We start from the raw sequence: 16,921 nt of genomic DNA on the forward strand, positions 1-16,921 counted from the left end.
TTGCAGAGAGTAATGTACATATGAATGTGTGTCTACTCCTAGTATCTATCTTTGGATTTGTATCTTATGATTTCTCATACCACATTTGGCACACATGAAATCAATACTGTTAAAAGAGTATGTTCCACAAGACCCAACTCTACCAATACATGCAGTAGAACTCAGTAAACAATCTTTGAATTGTGCTTCTACTTTGGTTTTTTCTTCTGGAATAGAGAAGTAACATTTTAACAGATTGCCTTCTAAGGTGCTTTATGCCAAACATCAAACTGGTTTTAGACAAACAGTGAAACCAGCACTTACCAGTCATGTACATAGCCTTTCTCATTATGTTCTGCTCTGGCCCCATCCCACGAGACAGGAAAGTACTTGAAGTCAAGGATTAATCAGCATTCATTTTTGTAAATTTTGTGGACCTAGTCAAAATTGTAGTGTATATTCCACATATCTGAAGCAAACTGGATCTATAAGGAAATATGGCTGCCTGAGGATCTGAAATGTGAGATCAGAGTTTACGGAGAGCTGTGATTCAGAGAATGTGCAAGAGAACTGAAGATGCAAGTATGTAATTAACAACCCAGTGACTGCTGATGAGAAAGAGAATTCGATAACTATGCAGCACCAAACACAACTTAACAAGCAGCAATCCATGTAAGAGAACCTAATACTTCTACATATTGTGGAGAAGAAAATCCTGCTAAGCAGCGAGGTGTAAGAGGATCTAATCTACTACGAATGGAAAGCAGCCTAATAGGGTTTGATGTGATTGGAAATGCAATGTGTTGAAGTAGAAGAAAACCCAATATAGACTAGTAGTGAAAAGGGAATGAGCTTTGGTGATTAACCAGACTGGTCACTGGAAGTTTTCCTTTGTTCCAAAAAACACCAAATCAAGCCAGATAAGTATTCAGTCCAGGGTAGCAAATCTTTTCAGAAAGGGCAGAAATGACCCTGACTGTACAAACACTGTTCTGATATTCATTTATACCACACAAACCAAAGAGTAGCCTGGGCTCAGCTCTCAATCTTGCTACCATTGTATAGAAACCACCCAAGAGCAAGCACGTTGGCAGTGTCTCTTGCCCCATCAGAAACAGTTACTGTGTTAAGCATCCTTTGTGTTTAGAGTGTTAGCGTTTTGCCGGCACAGAAGGTAAGAATGCTTACATTGGGTTTTTAAGCTAACATGCAAGGTACCCATGTGGACCTTTGAGACAAGGGTAACACCACAGGGCCCTAAAAGGAAAAGGTGAAAAATCATTTTAATAGGAAATCATTCTGCAGTTTTAAATAACCTGTTCTTGTATGCATCTCTTTTCCAAGCTTGTAGGAAATTAACATAAAAATAGCCTTTCTGAGCCATTACTATTATTTATAAGGAGGTACAAATATGCCTGATGCTTTACAATTGGCAGAATATGACACACTAAAGCTTTCCCATTCTTCATATGTAGTTATGCTTATACGACTGGTTGGTTATAAAGCACCCTCTACTTGTGTTAATGTGCTAGCCGTGAAACCACTAACAGCCAAGAAATTTTTTATGGCATCAGAATCCTTTGAGTACAGTGGAACAGAAATTCGGTTAAGACATAAGAAGGCAATAGGCACTGGGAGCAGATGAATGTGACGTGTGTGGGCTTTTGTCAGAAAACTGTACTAAGCTGCATACTTCCTTACTCCCTGCAGCTGGGCCCTGGATGTCTTCTCTGATTATGTCATTGACACAAACAAACCTCCACTTTCATCAGCAATGCCATGCCAAGACATCTTTGGAGAAGCTTAAACTAGCTCTCCTTTGTCTCTCACACATCATCCACAGAACTGTCAAAAACATGTGAATTGTTCTCTGCAGCCAGTGATATTAGAGGCAGATAAGGCGCAGCTGGATCCTCTGACCTTGGGCAGAGCAATGAGGGCACACAGTTAAGAGAAGACAATCCTCTTTGGACTTCAGCAAGGGGCTGAAAAAGTCAGACTGGGAAAAAGCTGTATCTCCCCCCTGGCCAAATCATCTTCATTATTAGGACATGTCAAGAAGCTGGGCAGCTGCTTTGCAGGACAACAGCCCAGGGAAAGCAACAAAGAGGAGCCCATTCTGTCTGCTTTGCTATTGGCAAAATGAGTCCTTTCCAAATGAGTCACGTAAGGTACCAGCAACTCTTGAGATCACACGCACACACACACACACACGCACGCAAGTACACACACATTTTCTCCCAGATCTCTGGAACACAATTTTATTTTCTCTCCTTATCTACACAGTAGTTTTTGCCCACCTTTATAAAATAGGTGAATGGTTGTCCTTGATGTGAATATTAGAAAAAGAAAAGGCCAGAATGCATCTCTGTCTCCGAGGAACGTAAAGATGAGATAAAGACAATGACATTACTGTGGCCAGAGGAAAAGAGCTGGATTTTGGTGCATCTGTGCGCCCTCTGCTGACTATCAAGCAGAACTTCACAGAGAAAATAAAAAAGAAGTACAGCAAGGAAAGAGAACAGAAACTGGAAAAAGCAGAAAGGAAATGGCCTTTTTTCTCTGGGCCAATCTGCTATCTTTGAATCTATCTAAAATGAAAATGAATAACAACCAATTCCTTGTGTTGCAATCTTTCAAGTACAGCCATGAAAAAAAAGATGAAGCCATAAATATTGCCTTGACCCACTCATTCCAAGCTGTAAATGTGACTAGTTAAGCCTTGCATGCCCTACAAACATCACCTTATTGAGCTATATCTGCACATGACCCACAAACACAAAAGGGGCAGGGAGACAGCTATTCCAAAGGCTGTTGAGCAGACAGACGAAGTCAATGTATTTGAGCTACAAACCATCCATCTGGCTGGCTGCAGGCTGCTTCTATATTTGCATTGAAATAGATTCTTTCCACAGCTGCTTTTCTGAAATGAATTTGCTTTCTGCAGAATTCAGAGTATACTCTTGCATTACTATCATTACCATCCTGCTAAGCCCCCTTTCTACTTTTTTAAACCAAGAGCTGTGTGTTAGAGTCAAAAGTTCAGTACTCAGCTTCAGATTATCCTTTGTTGGGGAAAGGAGACTACCTTCTGAGATTAAGCCAACAATGTAATTCTAGACACCTACCTCAACAACCACACTGCTACTCTCTCTAAACTCTCAACTGCCTTCTTATCTCTATAAAATTTAGCGATAATATAGAAATGGTGGAACAAAGGGTGAACTAATGCAGCAGTGATACAAATAGATGCTATGTTGGAAATTATTTTTATAATTTGGAAGGGTATGAAAGACGGAGGGAGGCAAAATGGGAGAAAATGTTCAAAAAGAAATATATTTATTACCTGACATATGTAACTGTAACCCCTGTGCACATCACCTTTACAATCAAATTTTAAAAATAAAATCTACAGAAAGTATTTCTTTAAAAAAAACTGGTGGTCTAATCCCGCTTGCCTTTTTTTGTGATTTATGCAACTGGATCCCTTTTCTTTTTAGTTTTTTTTTTATTTTTTTTATTAAAGAATTTATTAACGTTGATTTTTACATATTTTAAGTGACAAGATTAACAGACAAGTGTTCAAGGAGGGAATCTCTATTTACAATCACTGAGACTTAATATTTAGAACTTAATCACAATTTGGCTAAGGGTTTGTATGTCATAGAAACATACTAATTTATGAAATAAAACATTATGTCTATTATGTCTAATCCTGCTCGCCTTTGAAGAGTGAGTTCATATATTACCTCTGGAGTCTCCCAAAATTCTCTCTTTCATAAAAAAGGTATTATTTACTTTCACAACACTGTAGTTTCATATCAGTAATGTTTTGTCTTCCCACTCCATGAAGGTAGTGCCTGTGACCACTGTTTAACCAGTATCCGGAATACTAAGAATAAGGCTATTATGAAGGAGAATATATATGACATATTATATATAATATCCACACCAAAGCAAACTAATCTATTTAACAAAAGGCTAGTATTGAATAGCCCTTAGAAAAACATTTTGAAATATTTCTCCTAAAATTTCGGTTCTCTGGTTGTTATTACTCTCAAATACCCAGGTATACTTAAGCACTTTGAGAAATGCTGACAGAAATGTTATACCATAAACTGCTTTTTCCTTCAATCACCTTTAATATTATTGTCAAATTTCAAATCAAAACAGCTTTCACTTTTACAACTTATCACTGCATGTGTTTATGCTATGTTTATTTAATTTTGAAAGCCAAAGAATCGATAAAACATTATATAACCTAATTTCATTGTATCCTACAAATAGACCATCAGTTGTTACAGATCCAATTAATATTGAGCTCTACATATTCTGATTTGGTGTAACGGTTACATATAGTATTTACAAATTCCATTGTTCAGAAATAAAACACCCAGAATTATCGGATCTGTTACTAGTTCTAAGAAGTCGTTTTCTTGCTTTACTTTAAAACCAGACAGTTGATTAAACTTCACTATCTGTACAACATACAAAAGCTGATGCCAACAACAAGGTTTATCGTTTTTTAAATCCTCCTCTTCCTAGTAGATGAACAAAAATCTATTATTACCCGAACAGCAAATGTTTAGCATTAGGAAGAAAAAGCCAAAATGTCTTCGCTTAATGGAATCTCATTTTCCTTATTGTAAAATGAGTTAATGTCATCAATCCACCAACAAAGAGAACTGAATTCTTCCCTGGAGCATGTATCTGCTATCATAAAATCATCATCGGACAAACTGAAACTCCAGTAAGAATAAGCCTCTTCTGGTCATCGAAAATAGATATTTTCTCTGCTACTCAAGACAGTGAAATTAAATTTCATTTTGAGTTAATGTTTACTTGATTTGCTGTGGAGAGAGTTTTTTCCTCTTGGCTCTTTACTTGCACCAAGAGAAAGCACATCCCATCGAACGTTTTAGGTGAACTGTCAAGGTTATGGAGCACAATGTATATGATCCACTTCTCTCTGCTACATCATTATCAATCACTGAATTACCTTTCACTTGAACAAGAAAACAAGAACAAAGTAGGGAGAAATCTGTTTCCCTGCACAAAACAGAACTGCTTCTAAAATTACTTTAAAAAGAACTATCCACCTGACACAAATCATTAGATCAGCTTTGCATTTTGCACATTTCACAATACTTAGGATGATGTAACATGGGCAATTACACACAAGCAACTAGAAAGTCATTGTCCAAAATAGCTACAGCACAGCTGAGGTTTACTCTAGGTCTGTGGTTTCAAGCAAAGCAACAACCTTCTCTACACACACAAATCCACTACAAATTCAAGGAAACCCTGAGCTGCATTTGGATATCATTTTAATTACATGTGCTTGGATTACAACTCTATAAACCAGAAAAGAAAAAAATCAGCCTACAATTAAATGAAAAGAAAGCAGTTGGTACTCAACTACTAACTCTGCAGGGAACATCTAGTCATTTAAAAGAGCAAACTGGTGTATCAGGGTTAAATACAACCTGATTGGGGAGTAGCAGAAACCAGCCACCTATTATTTTGCTGGCAATTCACTTACAGTAAGGAGGCATTTGCCAGCATTCATACATGCCATTCAGATTAAATATCATAGTGAGAATTATATTTTTATTCACCTTCCTTTCCCAAGCCTCCTAAACTTTCCCTAAAGCCCTCCAAAAATATAAATTGGTCCCCAAGTGGTCAAAGTGGAAGGCTCAAAACCACTGTATTTCATCCCCACCCTGACCAATAGAGTTACTTTCTTAGATGGGAGGAAAGTTATATGGGACAGATAACAGTCCTGGGAACACTAGCTCAAATGCTCTTCACCATAAACTTGGTGTTTAAAATTTATTTGTAAGGGGCCAGGTGTTTGGCTTAGTGGTAAAGAGCTTGCCTTGTATGCACGAAGACCCAGGTTCGATTACTCAGTATCACATTCATAGAAAAAAGCAGGAAGTGGTGATGAGGCTCAAGTGGTAGAGTTCTAGCCTTGAGAAAATTCAAGGAGCTCAGGCCCTGAGCTCAAGCCCAGGACTGGCCAAAAAAAAATTCATTTGTAAGACACTTGCATGAGGTAGAGTTCAGGTCTGTGGAAGCAGCAGGTCATAGGAGAAGAAAGGGTCGGGCAGTATTTATTAAAGTGCAGGTCACAACCTCAAGCCAGTGGTCCATGAAATTGCCATCTCCCAAGTTTCGCAGTTAATGGAGATGCCCAGCACAGAGTCATGAAGGAGAAAGGTTGGAAAATGTCAGATTAAGAGGCCTAAATTGATATCCACTGACTCTGGGCCGAAAATACTAAAGATAACATCAGAAAAGGGAGTTGGGCTCTCTTGCCCAGCGTATTCAGCAAACTGGTTCAGGAAGGACTACCTCCAACTTAACATTTGAACTGGAGGTGGGTGTAACAGTAAAAAACAGTTCTTAAAAATCTTGAGGAAATGGGACAAAGACATGAGGAAGGGTATCAATGTATGTGAAGTAATGCACCTTCAGTCTGGTGAGTATAATATAACCCTTCTATTAACTACAATAAAAATATATGAAAAAGAAAAAAATCCTGAGGAAGCCATTACTGGGCAGAATTAATATTGTCATATAAAATAATTGTGTGTAACTAAGAGGCAGAAAAGTATGCTGAAGTGTAGTTTATTTGCAATGTTGAGGGAGGCAAATGGAAGTTTCCTTAATTTCATAATTGGGTTGTTGTCCTCAGAAGTACATTGGTAGGGTGATACAAATCTGATTGCCTCTTTTCAGATTGAAAGATAGGAATTAAATTACCTTCCTAGATAAAAAGAGACAATGAACGAGCTACTGAACGTTTATTGAAGGTTTCTCATGTGCCTGATGGTAAAAATACTCATATGAATACTCACTAAAGAAACTGAGGTAGGTACTAGTCCTCTTATTTTGCAAATGAGTGAAGGACAAAGCGAAAGCAGCTTTTCTAAAGACAATTAGCAAGGGAGCCTAAGTTCCAGAGACATAGATGCAACAAATCAAAATAACCATTCCATAAACCCTGAAGTGACAAGCCATATCTGAAAACAAGAAGGGTTTGAGACAAAGTATAGATGAATAATAAGTCAGGAGTTCTTTTACATACCCAATTTATCTGATTAGAAAATGGAAAGCAGAAAAAGCACACTAAAAATGAACGACAAAAATTATAAGTCATAAGGAATCTGAACAAGAAATATAAAGAAAACAATATAAACATACTTATTTTATTAGAATAAAATATATTAAATGAAAAGATGCCATACATCTAGCTAAAAATCATACTCATACATCTTTTCAATCAAAATCTCAATAACAGTAATCTTTGTAGCTTATCATGATTCTAAAATTCATTTTAAAGTACAAACAAAAACTAAAATATATTTCAAAAAAGCAAAGAATAAGGATAATAAAGCATCAATAATTAAATCAGTTGAAGTTGTAACAGAGTAGATAGATCTTTGTAAAATGCATGAAAGATTAGAAAAGTCCCTAGCCTACATTAAAACTTAGCATGTAATGTTTTTAAAATTACCAGAAAACATTGGGAAAGAGGAGATATAAATAATAATTAGTACAAAGTCAACCAATTAACTAGTTAGAAAATATTTTTAAATTACTACCTCTAACTATATGCTAAAATACATTACAAATGAAATAAAACTTTAAAACATTCAAAAATACTGGAAGAAATTTCCTATGTATAAAATTTTTGGATTTTGAGAGTTTCACAATTTAAAAGCAGCCAAAAAAATCACAGATTAACATTGTAAAATAAGTATATACAATTAAAAATCATATAACAGAAATAGGGGGTATAGCTTAGTAGTAGTGTGCTTCCCTGATGTGCTCAATGCTATAGGTTTAATCTGTAGTACCACAAAAAAATATACAATGAACTGAAGAAAATAAATGCAACAAGGGATATATGTGTGTGTGGCCGGGGGAGGGGGAGTTATTCATTGCATCATTATCTGAAATAGCAAATAATGAAAGCAAATTTCTGTTGTTCTTATGTGAAGTTATTTCTTTTCTTTTTTCCCTTATGGTTTAACTCATGTTGTTACTGTATCTGACTTTGGTATCTGGTATATTGCATATACCTTTATTTGTGTATTTGAAATTGGGAAGGGAAGGGGAAAAACAAAATGATTGTGACCCTGACAACAAAATACAATTTAAAAAGAAATGGAAATTAAAGCTAAAATTATGTGTACATTTGCATTTATGAAATTAATTATTCTCCCTCCCTCTCTCCTGTTCTCATTTATCATTCTCCCAGCAAGTACGTATTCTAATTTCCTATTTATCCTTCCATACAACTTCATATATATATAAGCAAATAAAATACGTGATTTGGGGGATGGGAGTCTGGCCTAGTGGTAGAGTGCTTGCCTAGCATTCACCAAGATCTGGCTTTGATTCCTCAATAACACATACACAGAAAAATCAGAAGTACTGCTATGGCTCCAGTGGTAGAGCATTAGCCTTGAAGAAAGCCCAAGGACAATGCTCAGGCCCTGAGTTTACGCCCCAGGACTGGCAAAAAAAATGAGATTTTTATTTTCATCCTTTTTTCACCCAAATGATGAACACATTTTGAGGCTTCCTTCTATTTCATTAGCAATATTCTTACAAATCTTTACATATAATATATAAAGTTATTTTTAACAGTTTTCAGTTACCCCTCTATATAGCACTCTGACAATAAAATACAATAAAAAGAAACCTTTCAGTTTGAAGTAATGGTCACACCTATAATCCCAGACACTGAAAAAGCAGGTATCAGGAGAGCCATGTGTTCAAACTAAGTCAAGGGAAAAAAATTAGTGATTTCTGAGAAGTGATTTCTTTTTGCTTTCATTTTTTTTCCCTTTGGTTTATCTCCTGATGTCACTGTTTTTGATTTTGGTATCCTGTGATTTGAATATAGATTTATCTGATTTGGGGAAGGGAAGAGGATAACAAAATGGTGAAACAAAGGACAAAGGTGAACCAATGCAATGATATTCACAAGACACTATTGGGAATGTACTTTACAACTTGGGGGAAGGAGAGATGAAGGTGGGAAAGGAAAGTGGGAGAAAAATGAAGGAGTACTACTGTTCCACAAGAAATGTACTCATTACCTTTCTTATGTAACTGTAATTCCTCTGTAAATCATATATGTTCCTTGTTACAAGGGTGACACAGATAGCAAGGTCGCCATCTGGACAAAAACACAAGAATCTATCCAAAGAGCAACTACAGCAAAAAACAATGGAGGCCTGGAGATATGGCTCAAGTGCTTGGTTATCATGAGACTCAGTGAAACTCACTACACATTCAGTACCACTAACTTTTCCACACTTAGACATATGGTTTTCATTTTTACTATTTAAATGAAGTGTGTGTGTGTGTGTGTGTGTGTGTGTGTGTGTGTGTGTGTGGTCTGTGTTTTCTCATGTGGTCAAGTATATCCAAATGATAAATTTCATAAAAGATAAATTGCTGGTTAAAGAAAGATAAGTGTTTGCAATTTTGAGAGAGATTGAAAAATTGCCTTCCACTGGGACTTGTACCAATTTATACTGCCACCAAGAATGTATGAAACTCCTGCTTCTCTACAGCTTTCCCTATTGGCAAAGATATTTAAAATTATAATAATGAGGCTGTAGGTGTAGCTCAGTAATAGAGAGCTGGCCTTGCTTGATTAATGCCCTAGGTTTAATATCAAGTAATTCAAAAAAGAGATGATAATATGCTGTATGGGCATAGTAAAATAGGAGGTTTGCGTACACTGTTAGTAGACTGCTACAATGGTACAACTCTTCTGGGCAAAACACAATAAATCTTCTAAGCATATAAACCATCAGAAGAAGCAATTTCCTTTCAAGAGTTTGTTCTCAGTCAACAATTAGAGCACACGATTAATTTTTACATTAATATTTGTATTGATATCTGTTGTAGCTTTATATATATATGATACAAAAACTTAACCTCAAAATTTAATGTTAAGGGCTAAGCGAAAGTAATCTCTATTAGGGGAACAGAAAATAATTTAGCAACTAAAAAATACCTTTCTTATAAATATTTTCTAATGAAGCAAAAGCCATATAATGAATGACTGTTGTCCTTAATATACTATGTTATCTCTCATCTCTTTTGCTGTCCCTTGGTTATCTCATATTGTTACAGTATTTCACCTTGTTATCTGATATATTGTATATATGCTTATTTGAAATAGGATAGGGAAAGGGGGAAGCAAGATGAGAGGTGGGGGAAGGGGAAGGGAAATGGGGACCAAGACATGAGAAAGGGTATCAATGTTTGTGAAGTAATGCACCTTCTATCTGGTGAATATAATGTAACCCTTCTATTAATTACAATAAAATTATATGAAAAAATCTACCCAATAGAAGGTAAATAAATAAATATTTTCTATTGACAACAAAAGAGTCATGATATAAACATTGAAAAGAATAATCCCAACCAAAATTTTAAAAAAGTAAAACTGTGACAGTTTTTTTCTTGTTAATTAATCAAATATTCATGGAAATTTTATTTTGTGCCAGACACTGACAGAAAGTTAATTGTGGTTAACCCAGAATGGTAGAACTATGGATGATTTTCCAACTTCATTAAATTTTTCTGTACTTTATGTACAAATTGATTTTGTAACTAACCAGTAAAACTATGATAAAGATAATGCGACCCAGACTTCTTTCCCCCCAAAAATAGACAGATTATTTTTAATAAAAGTCAAGTGAAAGCCAAATACTATACTACATTTACTAGCTCATAACATTAATAGATATGTCTCTAAAGCTATCAACCCATTGAGACTAGCAGTTGTTGCAAAAGACAATGTGTATCTATATTTCCCTTCATGGCTCAATCTCCCTTATACTGGCACTTCTAAACAAAAACATCTTGACCATAATATCCAATCAATTTCTCTTCTTAGGTTCTAGACAACAACCACTATGGAATGTGATGAGTGAAGGGCACTTCATGGCCTTTAGAACTAGCCAGTATCCATGAACAAATTCAGTCAGGCCTTCACAAACATCATATGTGACAACATGTGACCAGCAAGTATAAATAGAACCAGAATTCAGTACCAAATTTTCTTACTTTTGATCTATCAATTTCTGGAATTTTATATTCACTTCAGTGAATTGTAACATTAACTTACACATTAAGTTCTTCCAAATCTCAGCTTAAAAGTAATTATTTTCTAAGATCTTGGAAGTTTTTCCTAATCCAGACAACCTCATCTTTAAGCCATACAAAGGAAAACAGGTACTCTTAAACTGCTTCATAGTCTAATTTCAATAAAGTCTTTTAAATTAAGGAAACTTACTCCTTTTACATTAAAGTATTAAGAGACAGAGAAAGTTTCTCTTCAATTTTTAGTCCCTTCAGATGCCCCCCACTCACACACACAAAATGCAATAGATTTTGATACCTATCAAATGCTTCCTTTTAATAATCTGAGAAATATCTAAAATAATCTATATAAATGACTGAACATAAAAAATGCAGTCCTGCTGAAGGCTACTGTCTCCACTTATCCAAGGGAGTGACTACATAGAGGATTTCCTGTATCTGTATCAGGCAAAATCTTTACCCACAATCAGAGTGATTTTGTATAGGATTATCTTCTACAAGCTATAGGGTATGTGTGTTATGTCTCTGTGTGATTTCTTTGTTTTATGAAAAATTTCTTTGATATTAAATCATTCTCATATCTAGTCACATAGAGCCATGGCATTAAGATTTTACATATAAATGCAGTGCTTACTATGTGAGAGGTTTTCAGGAAATGTTCAAGAGGATACTGGTCTATTCAAAAGTAGAAGAGGAAACAATAGAATAAATTTGCCTTTCTTCAAAGGATTGATTCCATTCCATTAGGAAAAGAATATACTTCATAAAGATTGATCTTGAAATTTTATGCATCTTATTGACTCATTACTAGTCCATTTTTCTTGCAAATTTTTGAGACTATCATGTCCATACATAATCTATGCATTAAAACCATGGATCAGGAACATGAAATTAACATTGGAAGGTATTTAAATGATCTCCCATCAAATTGTCCCATTTTGGTACTGAAAAGGGTACTAGAAAAATATTTTGCCAAAACTGTGCCTTAAATTCTATATAACTTTGTAGTACTCAGAGTATGTACAGGTTGTAGTTAACCATCACTATTTATTTTAATCTCTCATCCAAAAAATAAAAGTTGTAAATCAGATGTCTAATGCTGATGAGATAAATCTACGTTTTGTATACAAATGGGCAAGAAGAATGAAGAAGGAAAAATATTTTTTCTTAACATTATTTATCACATTTTAAAATGTACTACAAGAGTTATTTTTAAAATAAAAATTTTCATACCTGTTATCAATTGAGAGAGAACTCCAACAAAAAAAAGAAAACTTCTATGACCCAATTGAAAAGTGAAAATAAGTAACATATCTATTCTGGTCCTCTTTAAAAGAGCGCATACATCCTGTCTACACTATCCCTTTGGCCCTTAAATACTTACTGTGTGATACTCTAGTTAATGTTTTATTCAACTACTTTTATTTTATTAAAAATTACATGTTAAGTGTAGAATAATTGGAAATTAGAAGGGTATGCACAAAAAGTAAAAATTTCCAAATTTCTAAAACCTGAGATTACTTAATGCTTGGTAGTTCTCTTTGAAGACTTTGGGGAAAGGAGTATGAGTAGGTGGAAGTATATTGTTTTAAACAATGGGAGTAAATTTATATGTGTAAATTGTTCTTTTCTAATTAATGTGTATTCTGGGTATTTTCTTTTAATATGTCTCAACATATTATTAGTGTGTGTGTGTGTGTGTGTGTGTGTGTGTGTGTGTGTGTGTATGCCATCTATGGGGCTTGAAATCAGGGCCTGAGTAATGTCACTGACCTTTTTAGTTCAAAGCTAGAACTCTATAGCTCAATTGATAAGAGTCTCATAATTTTTTCTACTATGACCCTCATATCTCAGCTTCATCAGTAGCTAGGATTACAAAAGTGACTCATTGGCATCTGGTCCAAGATATTGTTTTAATGGTTTTGCAGCATATTTGTATATGACATATTTAACAATTCATATAATGTTGATATTACATGTTTCTGATGTGATATTTTTATAAATTATATTGGTATTAACAACACTGTACATAAATTCCTATACAGATCTAAAATTATTTCAGAAATAGGAAAGGTAAATATTTTAGAGCTTTTAATGTGTTGTTAAATTTCTCTCAAGAAAGATTTCATCAGTTTCATCAATCATATGCCACGTAGTGGTATATCATAATCATGTCTTTGCCATCACTACGTACTTTTCAATCTTTGCTAATTTGATAAATAGAATAATAATGTCTGTGATTCCTTTAATGTGAGGTAATGGATTGTTCAGGACAGAATTGTAAATACTTTAGCTTTTATTTTATACACTCTGTGTTACTTCACATTTTAGCAATAACTAAGGTTTGGAGATAGATATTTTGCTCAAGTGGAAGAGTGTTTATCAAGTAGAAATCCCTGAATTTAAACCCAAGTGGGGGTTTAAGAAAAAGTATCATAGTATGGAGAAATAAAAATTAATAATCATATTTCATTTCATTACTAAAATTGAAATTTCATGTCTATTGATGATTGCATGAATCCTCTATGAATTATGTTTGTGGTGTCCATTTTATATTTTTATATCATGGTGTTTTTCTTTTTGTTGATTTGCAATGATTCTTTATACTTAAAGATATAAGAAATGCTTTTCCTGATCTTCCTGCAACAATCTTAATTCCTGACAGAATAAGTATATCTTGTACTTGCTTATTTAATTTTAATATCCCTAAAATTTTATACATTTTTGTCTCCACTCATAGTAATGTAAACTCAATGGAAACAGAAACTTTGTTTTGTTCACTATTATCTTTAGTACTTTGAATAATGACTAGCATAATATAAGCACTCTACAAATATTTGTAGAGTTAATTGATGAATTTGAAAACAGATTCTTCTTTAGAATGCAATGGAATTGTAGTTTCCAGGACTTGTAGGTAAGAGAAATTAGATGACATTGATCAGAGACCAAGTTCCAGTCATATACATAAATTCAGCACAGTGACCATAGTAGATAACAATGTTTTATGATTTTTAAACTTGTTAAGAGCTCTACCAATCTTCAACCACAGTCTTAAAAATGGCAACTATATGAGATGATTTATAATAATTAGCTTAATTGTAATGATTATTTCAAAATGAATACAGACATCAAATTGTAGTTTAACTTTAATTTTGCCTATAAATTTTGGAGACATACACATTACTAAATTTTATTTATTCAGAGCTATTGATGTTTTTCTTTTTGTTCATTTTCATTGCTTTAGGGCTCCTGAATTCCTTTACAAAATTAGGTATTTGTTTTGTTCAGATGATATTACCAACTTTTCCTCTTTAATTCATTGAACTGTGTAGAAGTTTGTTTTGTCATACAATGGAAAATAAAATACTTTTCTAATTGTTAACTAATTACCAGGTACCATTTAATGAATATACCTTGCTGTTTTTCATTGATTTAAAGTATGTATGCTTGCTCTCTTGTCTCCTCATTGACAATCTAAGCCACGGTAGTAGGTACTGCTTATCCTTGACCTGTATTTCTCAGGACTGAATATAGACTGATCCGTAATATGCAGCGATTTTTTTCAAGCCAAACTCTTTTTCTTGAAAACAGCTTTATTCAATAATAAGTTCAATCACTAAATTCTGGAACTAAATTATCATACTGGGCCATCTGTACTATTATAGAGCCAAACTCATCAGTAACAAAAAATACTTAATACATACCCTGAGTTTAAGCACAAAACAAAATTTTAATACATATACAATTGACACTGCCCTGAAGTAACTCCTGCAGATGATTCTTTAGGGCATTTCTTATAGACCAGAACTTCTCACAGCTGTTCCCCCTGATTTCTCCTTCCATCCAACAAGCACATATTTCCCTGACATAAATGGATTGCTTGATGTAGACAAAATCCTGCTCAATGCAGACCACCAGCCTCCACCATGTCTAGGGTTTAATAATTTTGGAATCCAATCCGTTTAAAAGAAAATCTACCTCGTTTTTGGCTTTCAAATAAAACCCCCACTGCCCCATAATGATTCTGTAAAGCTCAATTATCCTCCTCCTATAGAGTTAAATTAAAAATAACAACAAAATAATTTTTATTGAATTCTGGCTCTTTGCTAATAATCTATAGGACACAGGAAAATGAGCAAAACCATGTTAAAACTTCCTCTCATGCCAACTAATCCCACAAAGAGAATGAAAATCAGTGAAAGATATTGTTAAGCATGAATTGGAGCTGAAGTATTTATCTCTGTTGCACGGTATTAAAATGAGACAACTTTCAAAATAGAAGCCTCAAGCAATTGCATTAGAAGTAGCATAATTTGGTTAGACTGACCTTAGAATGGAATAAAAAGCTGCTTATTTCCATAATGTTGGCCTTCATTGGTATAAAAGGTTAGATAATTTATCAAGATACACAAAACAGTCCTCAAGAATACCTTGCCTAAAAACAGAGATTTCGGTGACTTCCAGCTCTGTGAATTTTTAGGAAGTATGTTAATCAACATAGTTTACATTTAAGTGAATTTGTTCACTGAAAATATCTATTTTGCCAGACAAGAGCCTCATATCTCCTATTTATCCCTAGAACAAGTACAGACCAATTGAAACAAGGTTAGTATACTCACTGCTGCTCTATGGTAAACATCATATTGGACAGGACTTTTCTGTAATTACCTGAGTTTGAACTCAAGACTGAGGCTGCACAAGCAGACTTGTTTGTCCAGTTTGTGCTCTGCCTCTTAATCCATGCCCTTAGCCATCTCCGCTGATTATAGAGATGGAATCATAAAGACATTTCTGCCTGGGCTAGCTTAGAACTGCAATCCTCCAAATCTCAGTGTCCCGAGTAGCTAGCTGGATTAAGGGTTTGAACAACTGACATCAAGCTAAGAAGATATGTTTGAATGAAGAGGTTGTTGAGTTTTGACACACAGAGGAATGAAATTACACACTTAATAATATGTTGTCTTCATTTAAAAGCTAAAAGCTACACCCCTCTAGTCAATTCCCTTGCCTTCAATACCACCTACAGAGTATCCATTATCACCAATGGACTCAAAATCAGCAGTCAGCCTCTCAAACCAATGCTGCAAAAATTCACAGAATTACTCTAAAAGCTAAGAGAGAAACCAGAGATACACTGATCTGATCTCTGCACATACTGTTGCGCATTTAGTGCAGCTTGGCATTTGTTTGGATTTTTTCAGAATTCTTGATATCTTACATTCTTAGTAATACAGGTTTCTGAAAAATAAAGCACCTTTTTATGAAGTTTTCAACTCTATTTTATATTTCTTTTATTCAACTTTCTCCTCTACTTCAGAATTTCTGATTTCTACATTGTTATCACCGAGAATAAAGTGACTCCAGGTCAGCAGCATATGCAAAAGAACAGTCCTGCTGGAGTTTGGTAGGTTCAATTTGTTACAAGCATAACATACATTTTTATATCCTATGACACCATGTACAACCACAAACCTTTTCAGTTCCAGATTTTCCTCCATTTTCCATGTTCTTTCTTGGGGGCACCTGATGGATCAGATGTGAAAAGACCAGGCTCCTACATGTGATTCTAACACTGCTCAGTGTTAGCTTACCAGTTTCATACAACTTTGTTGCATCAGTCACTATCTAGAGTTTGTGCAAAGGGAGCTTAGTATTCTTACCATTTCATGCATTTCCTTATTATATTTTTTTTCTGAAATAAAGCACACCCTTGTTTCATTTTTTAAAGAAGGATCAGTAGAGGTAAAATTAGAAAGAGGGATATAGTGGTAAAAGAGCACAAATCCCAATAGCAAGGTCA

The 16,921-nt window shown here is 34.5% G+C and overlaps 1 protein-coding gene across 1 annotated transcript in view; it reads right to left on the reverse strand.

Annotated features, from left to right (window-relative positions):
• The window catches only part of Pcdh19 (protocadherin 19), a 107,176-nt gene that overhangs the window by 75,202 nt on the left and 15,053 nt on the right, over positions 1-16,921 (reverse strand). The window lies entirely within an intron of this gene.

Source organism: Megascapheus bottae, chromosome X (genome assembly GCF_031878675.1).
Source record: "Megascapheus bottae isolate mThoBot1 chromosome X, mThoBot2.hap1, whole genome shotgun sequence".
In the NCBI taxonomy this organism is placed as follows: Eukaryota; Metazoa; Chordata; class Mammalia; order Rodentia; family Geomyidae; genus Megascapheus; species Megascapheus bottae.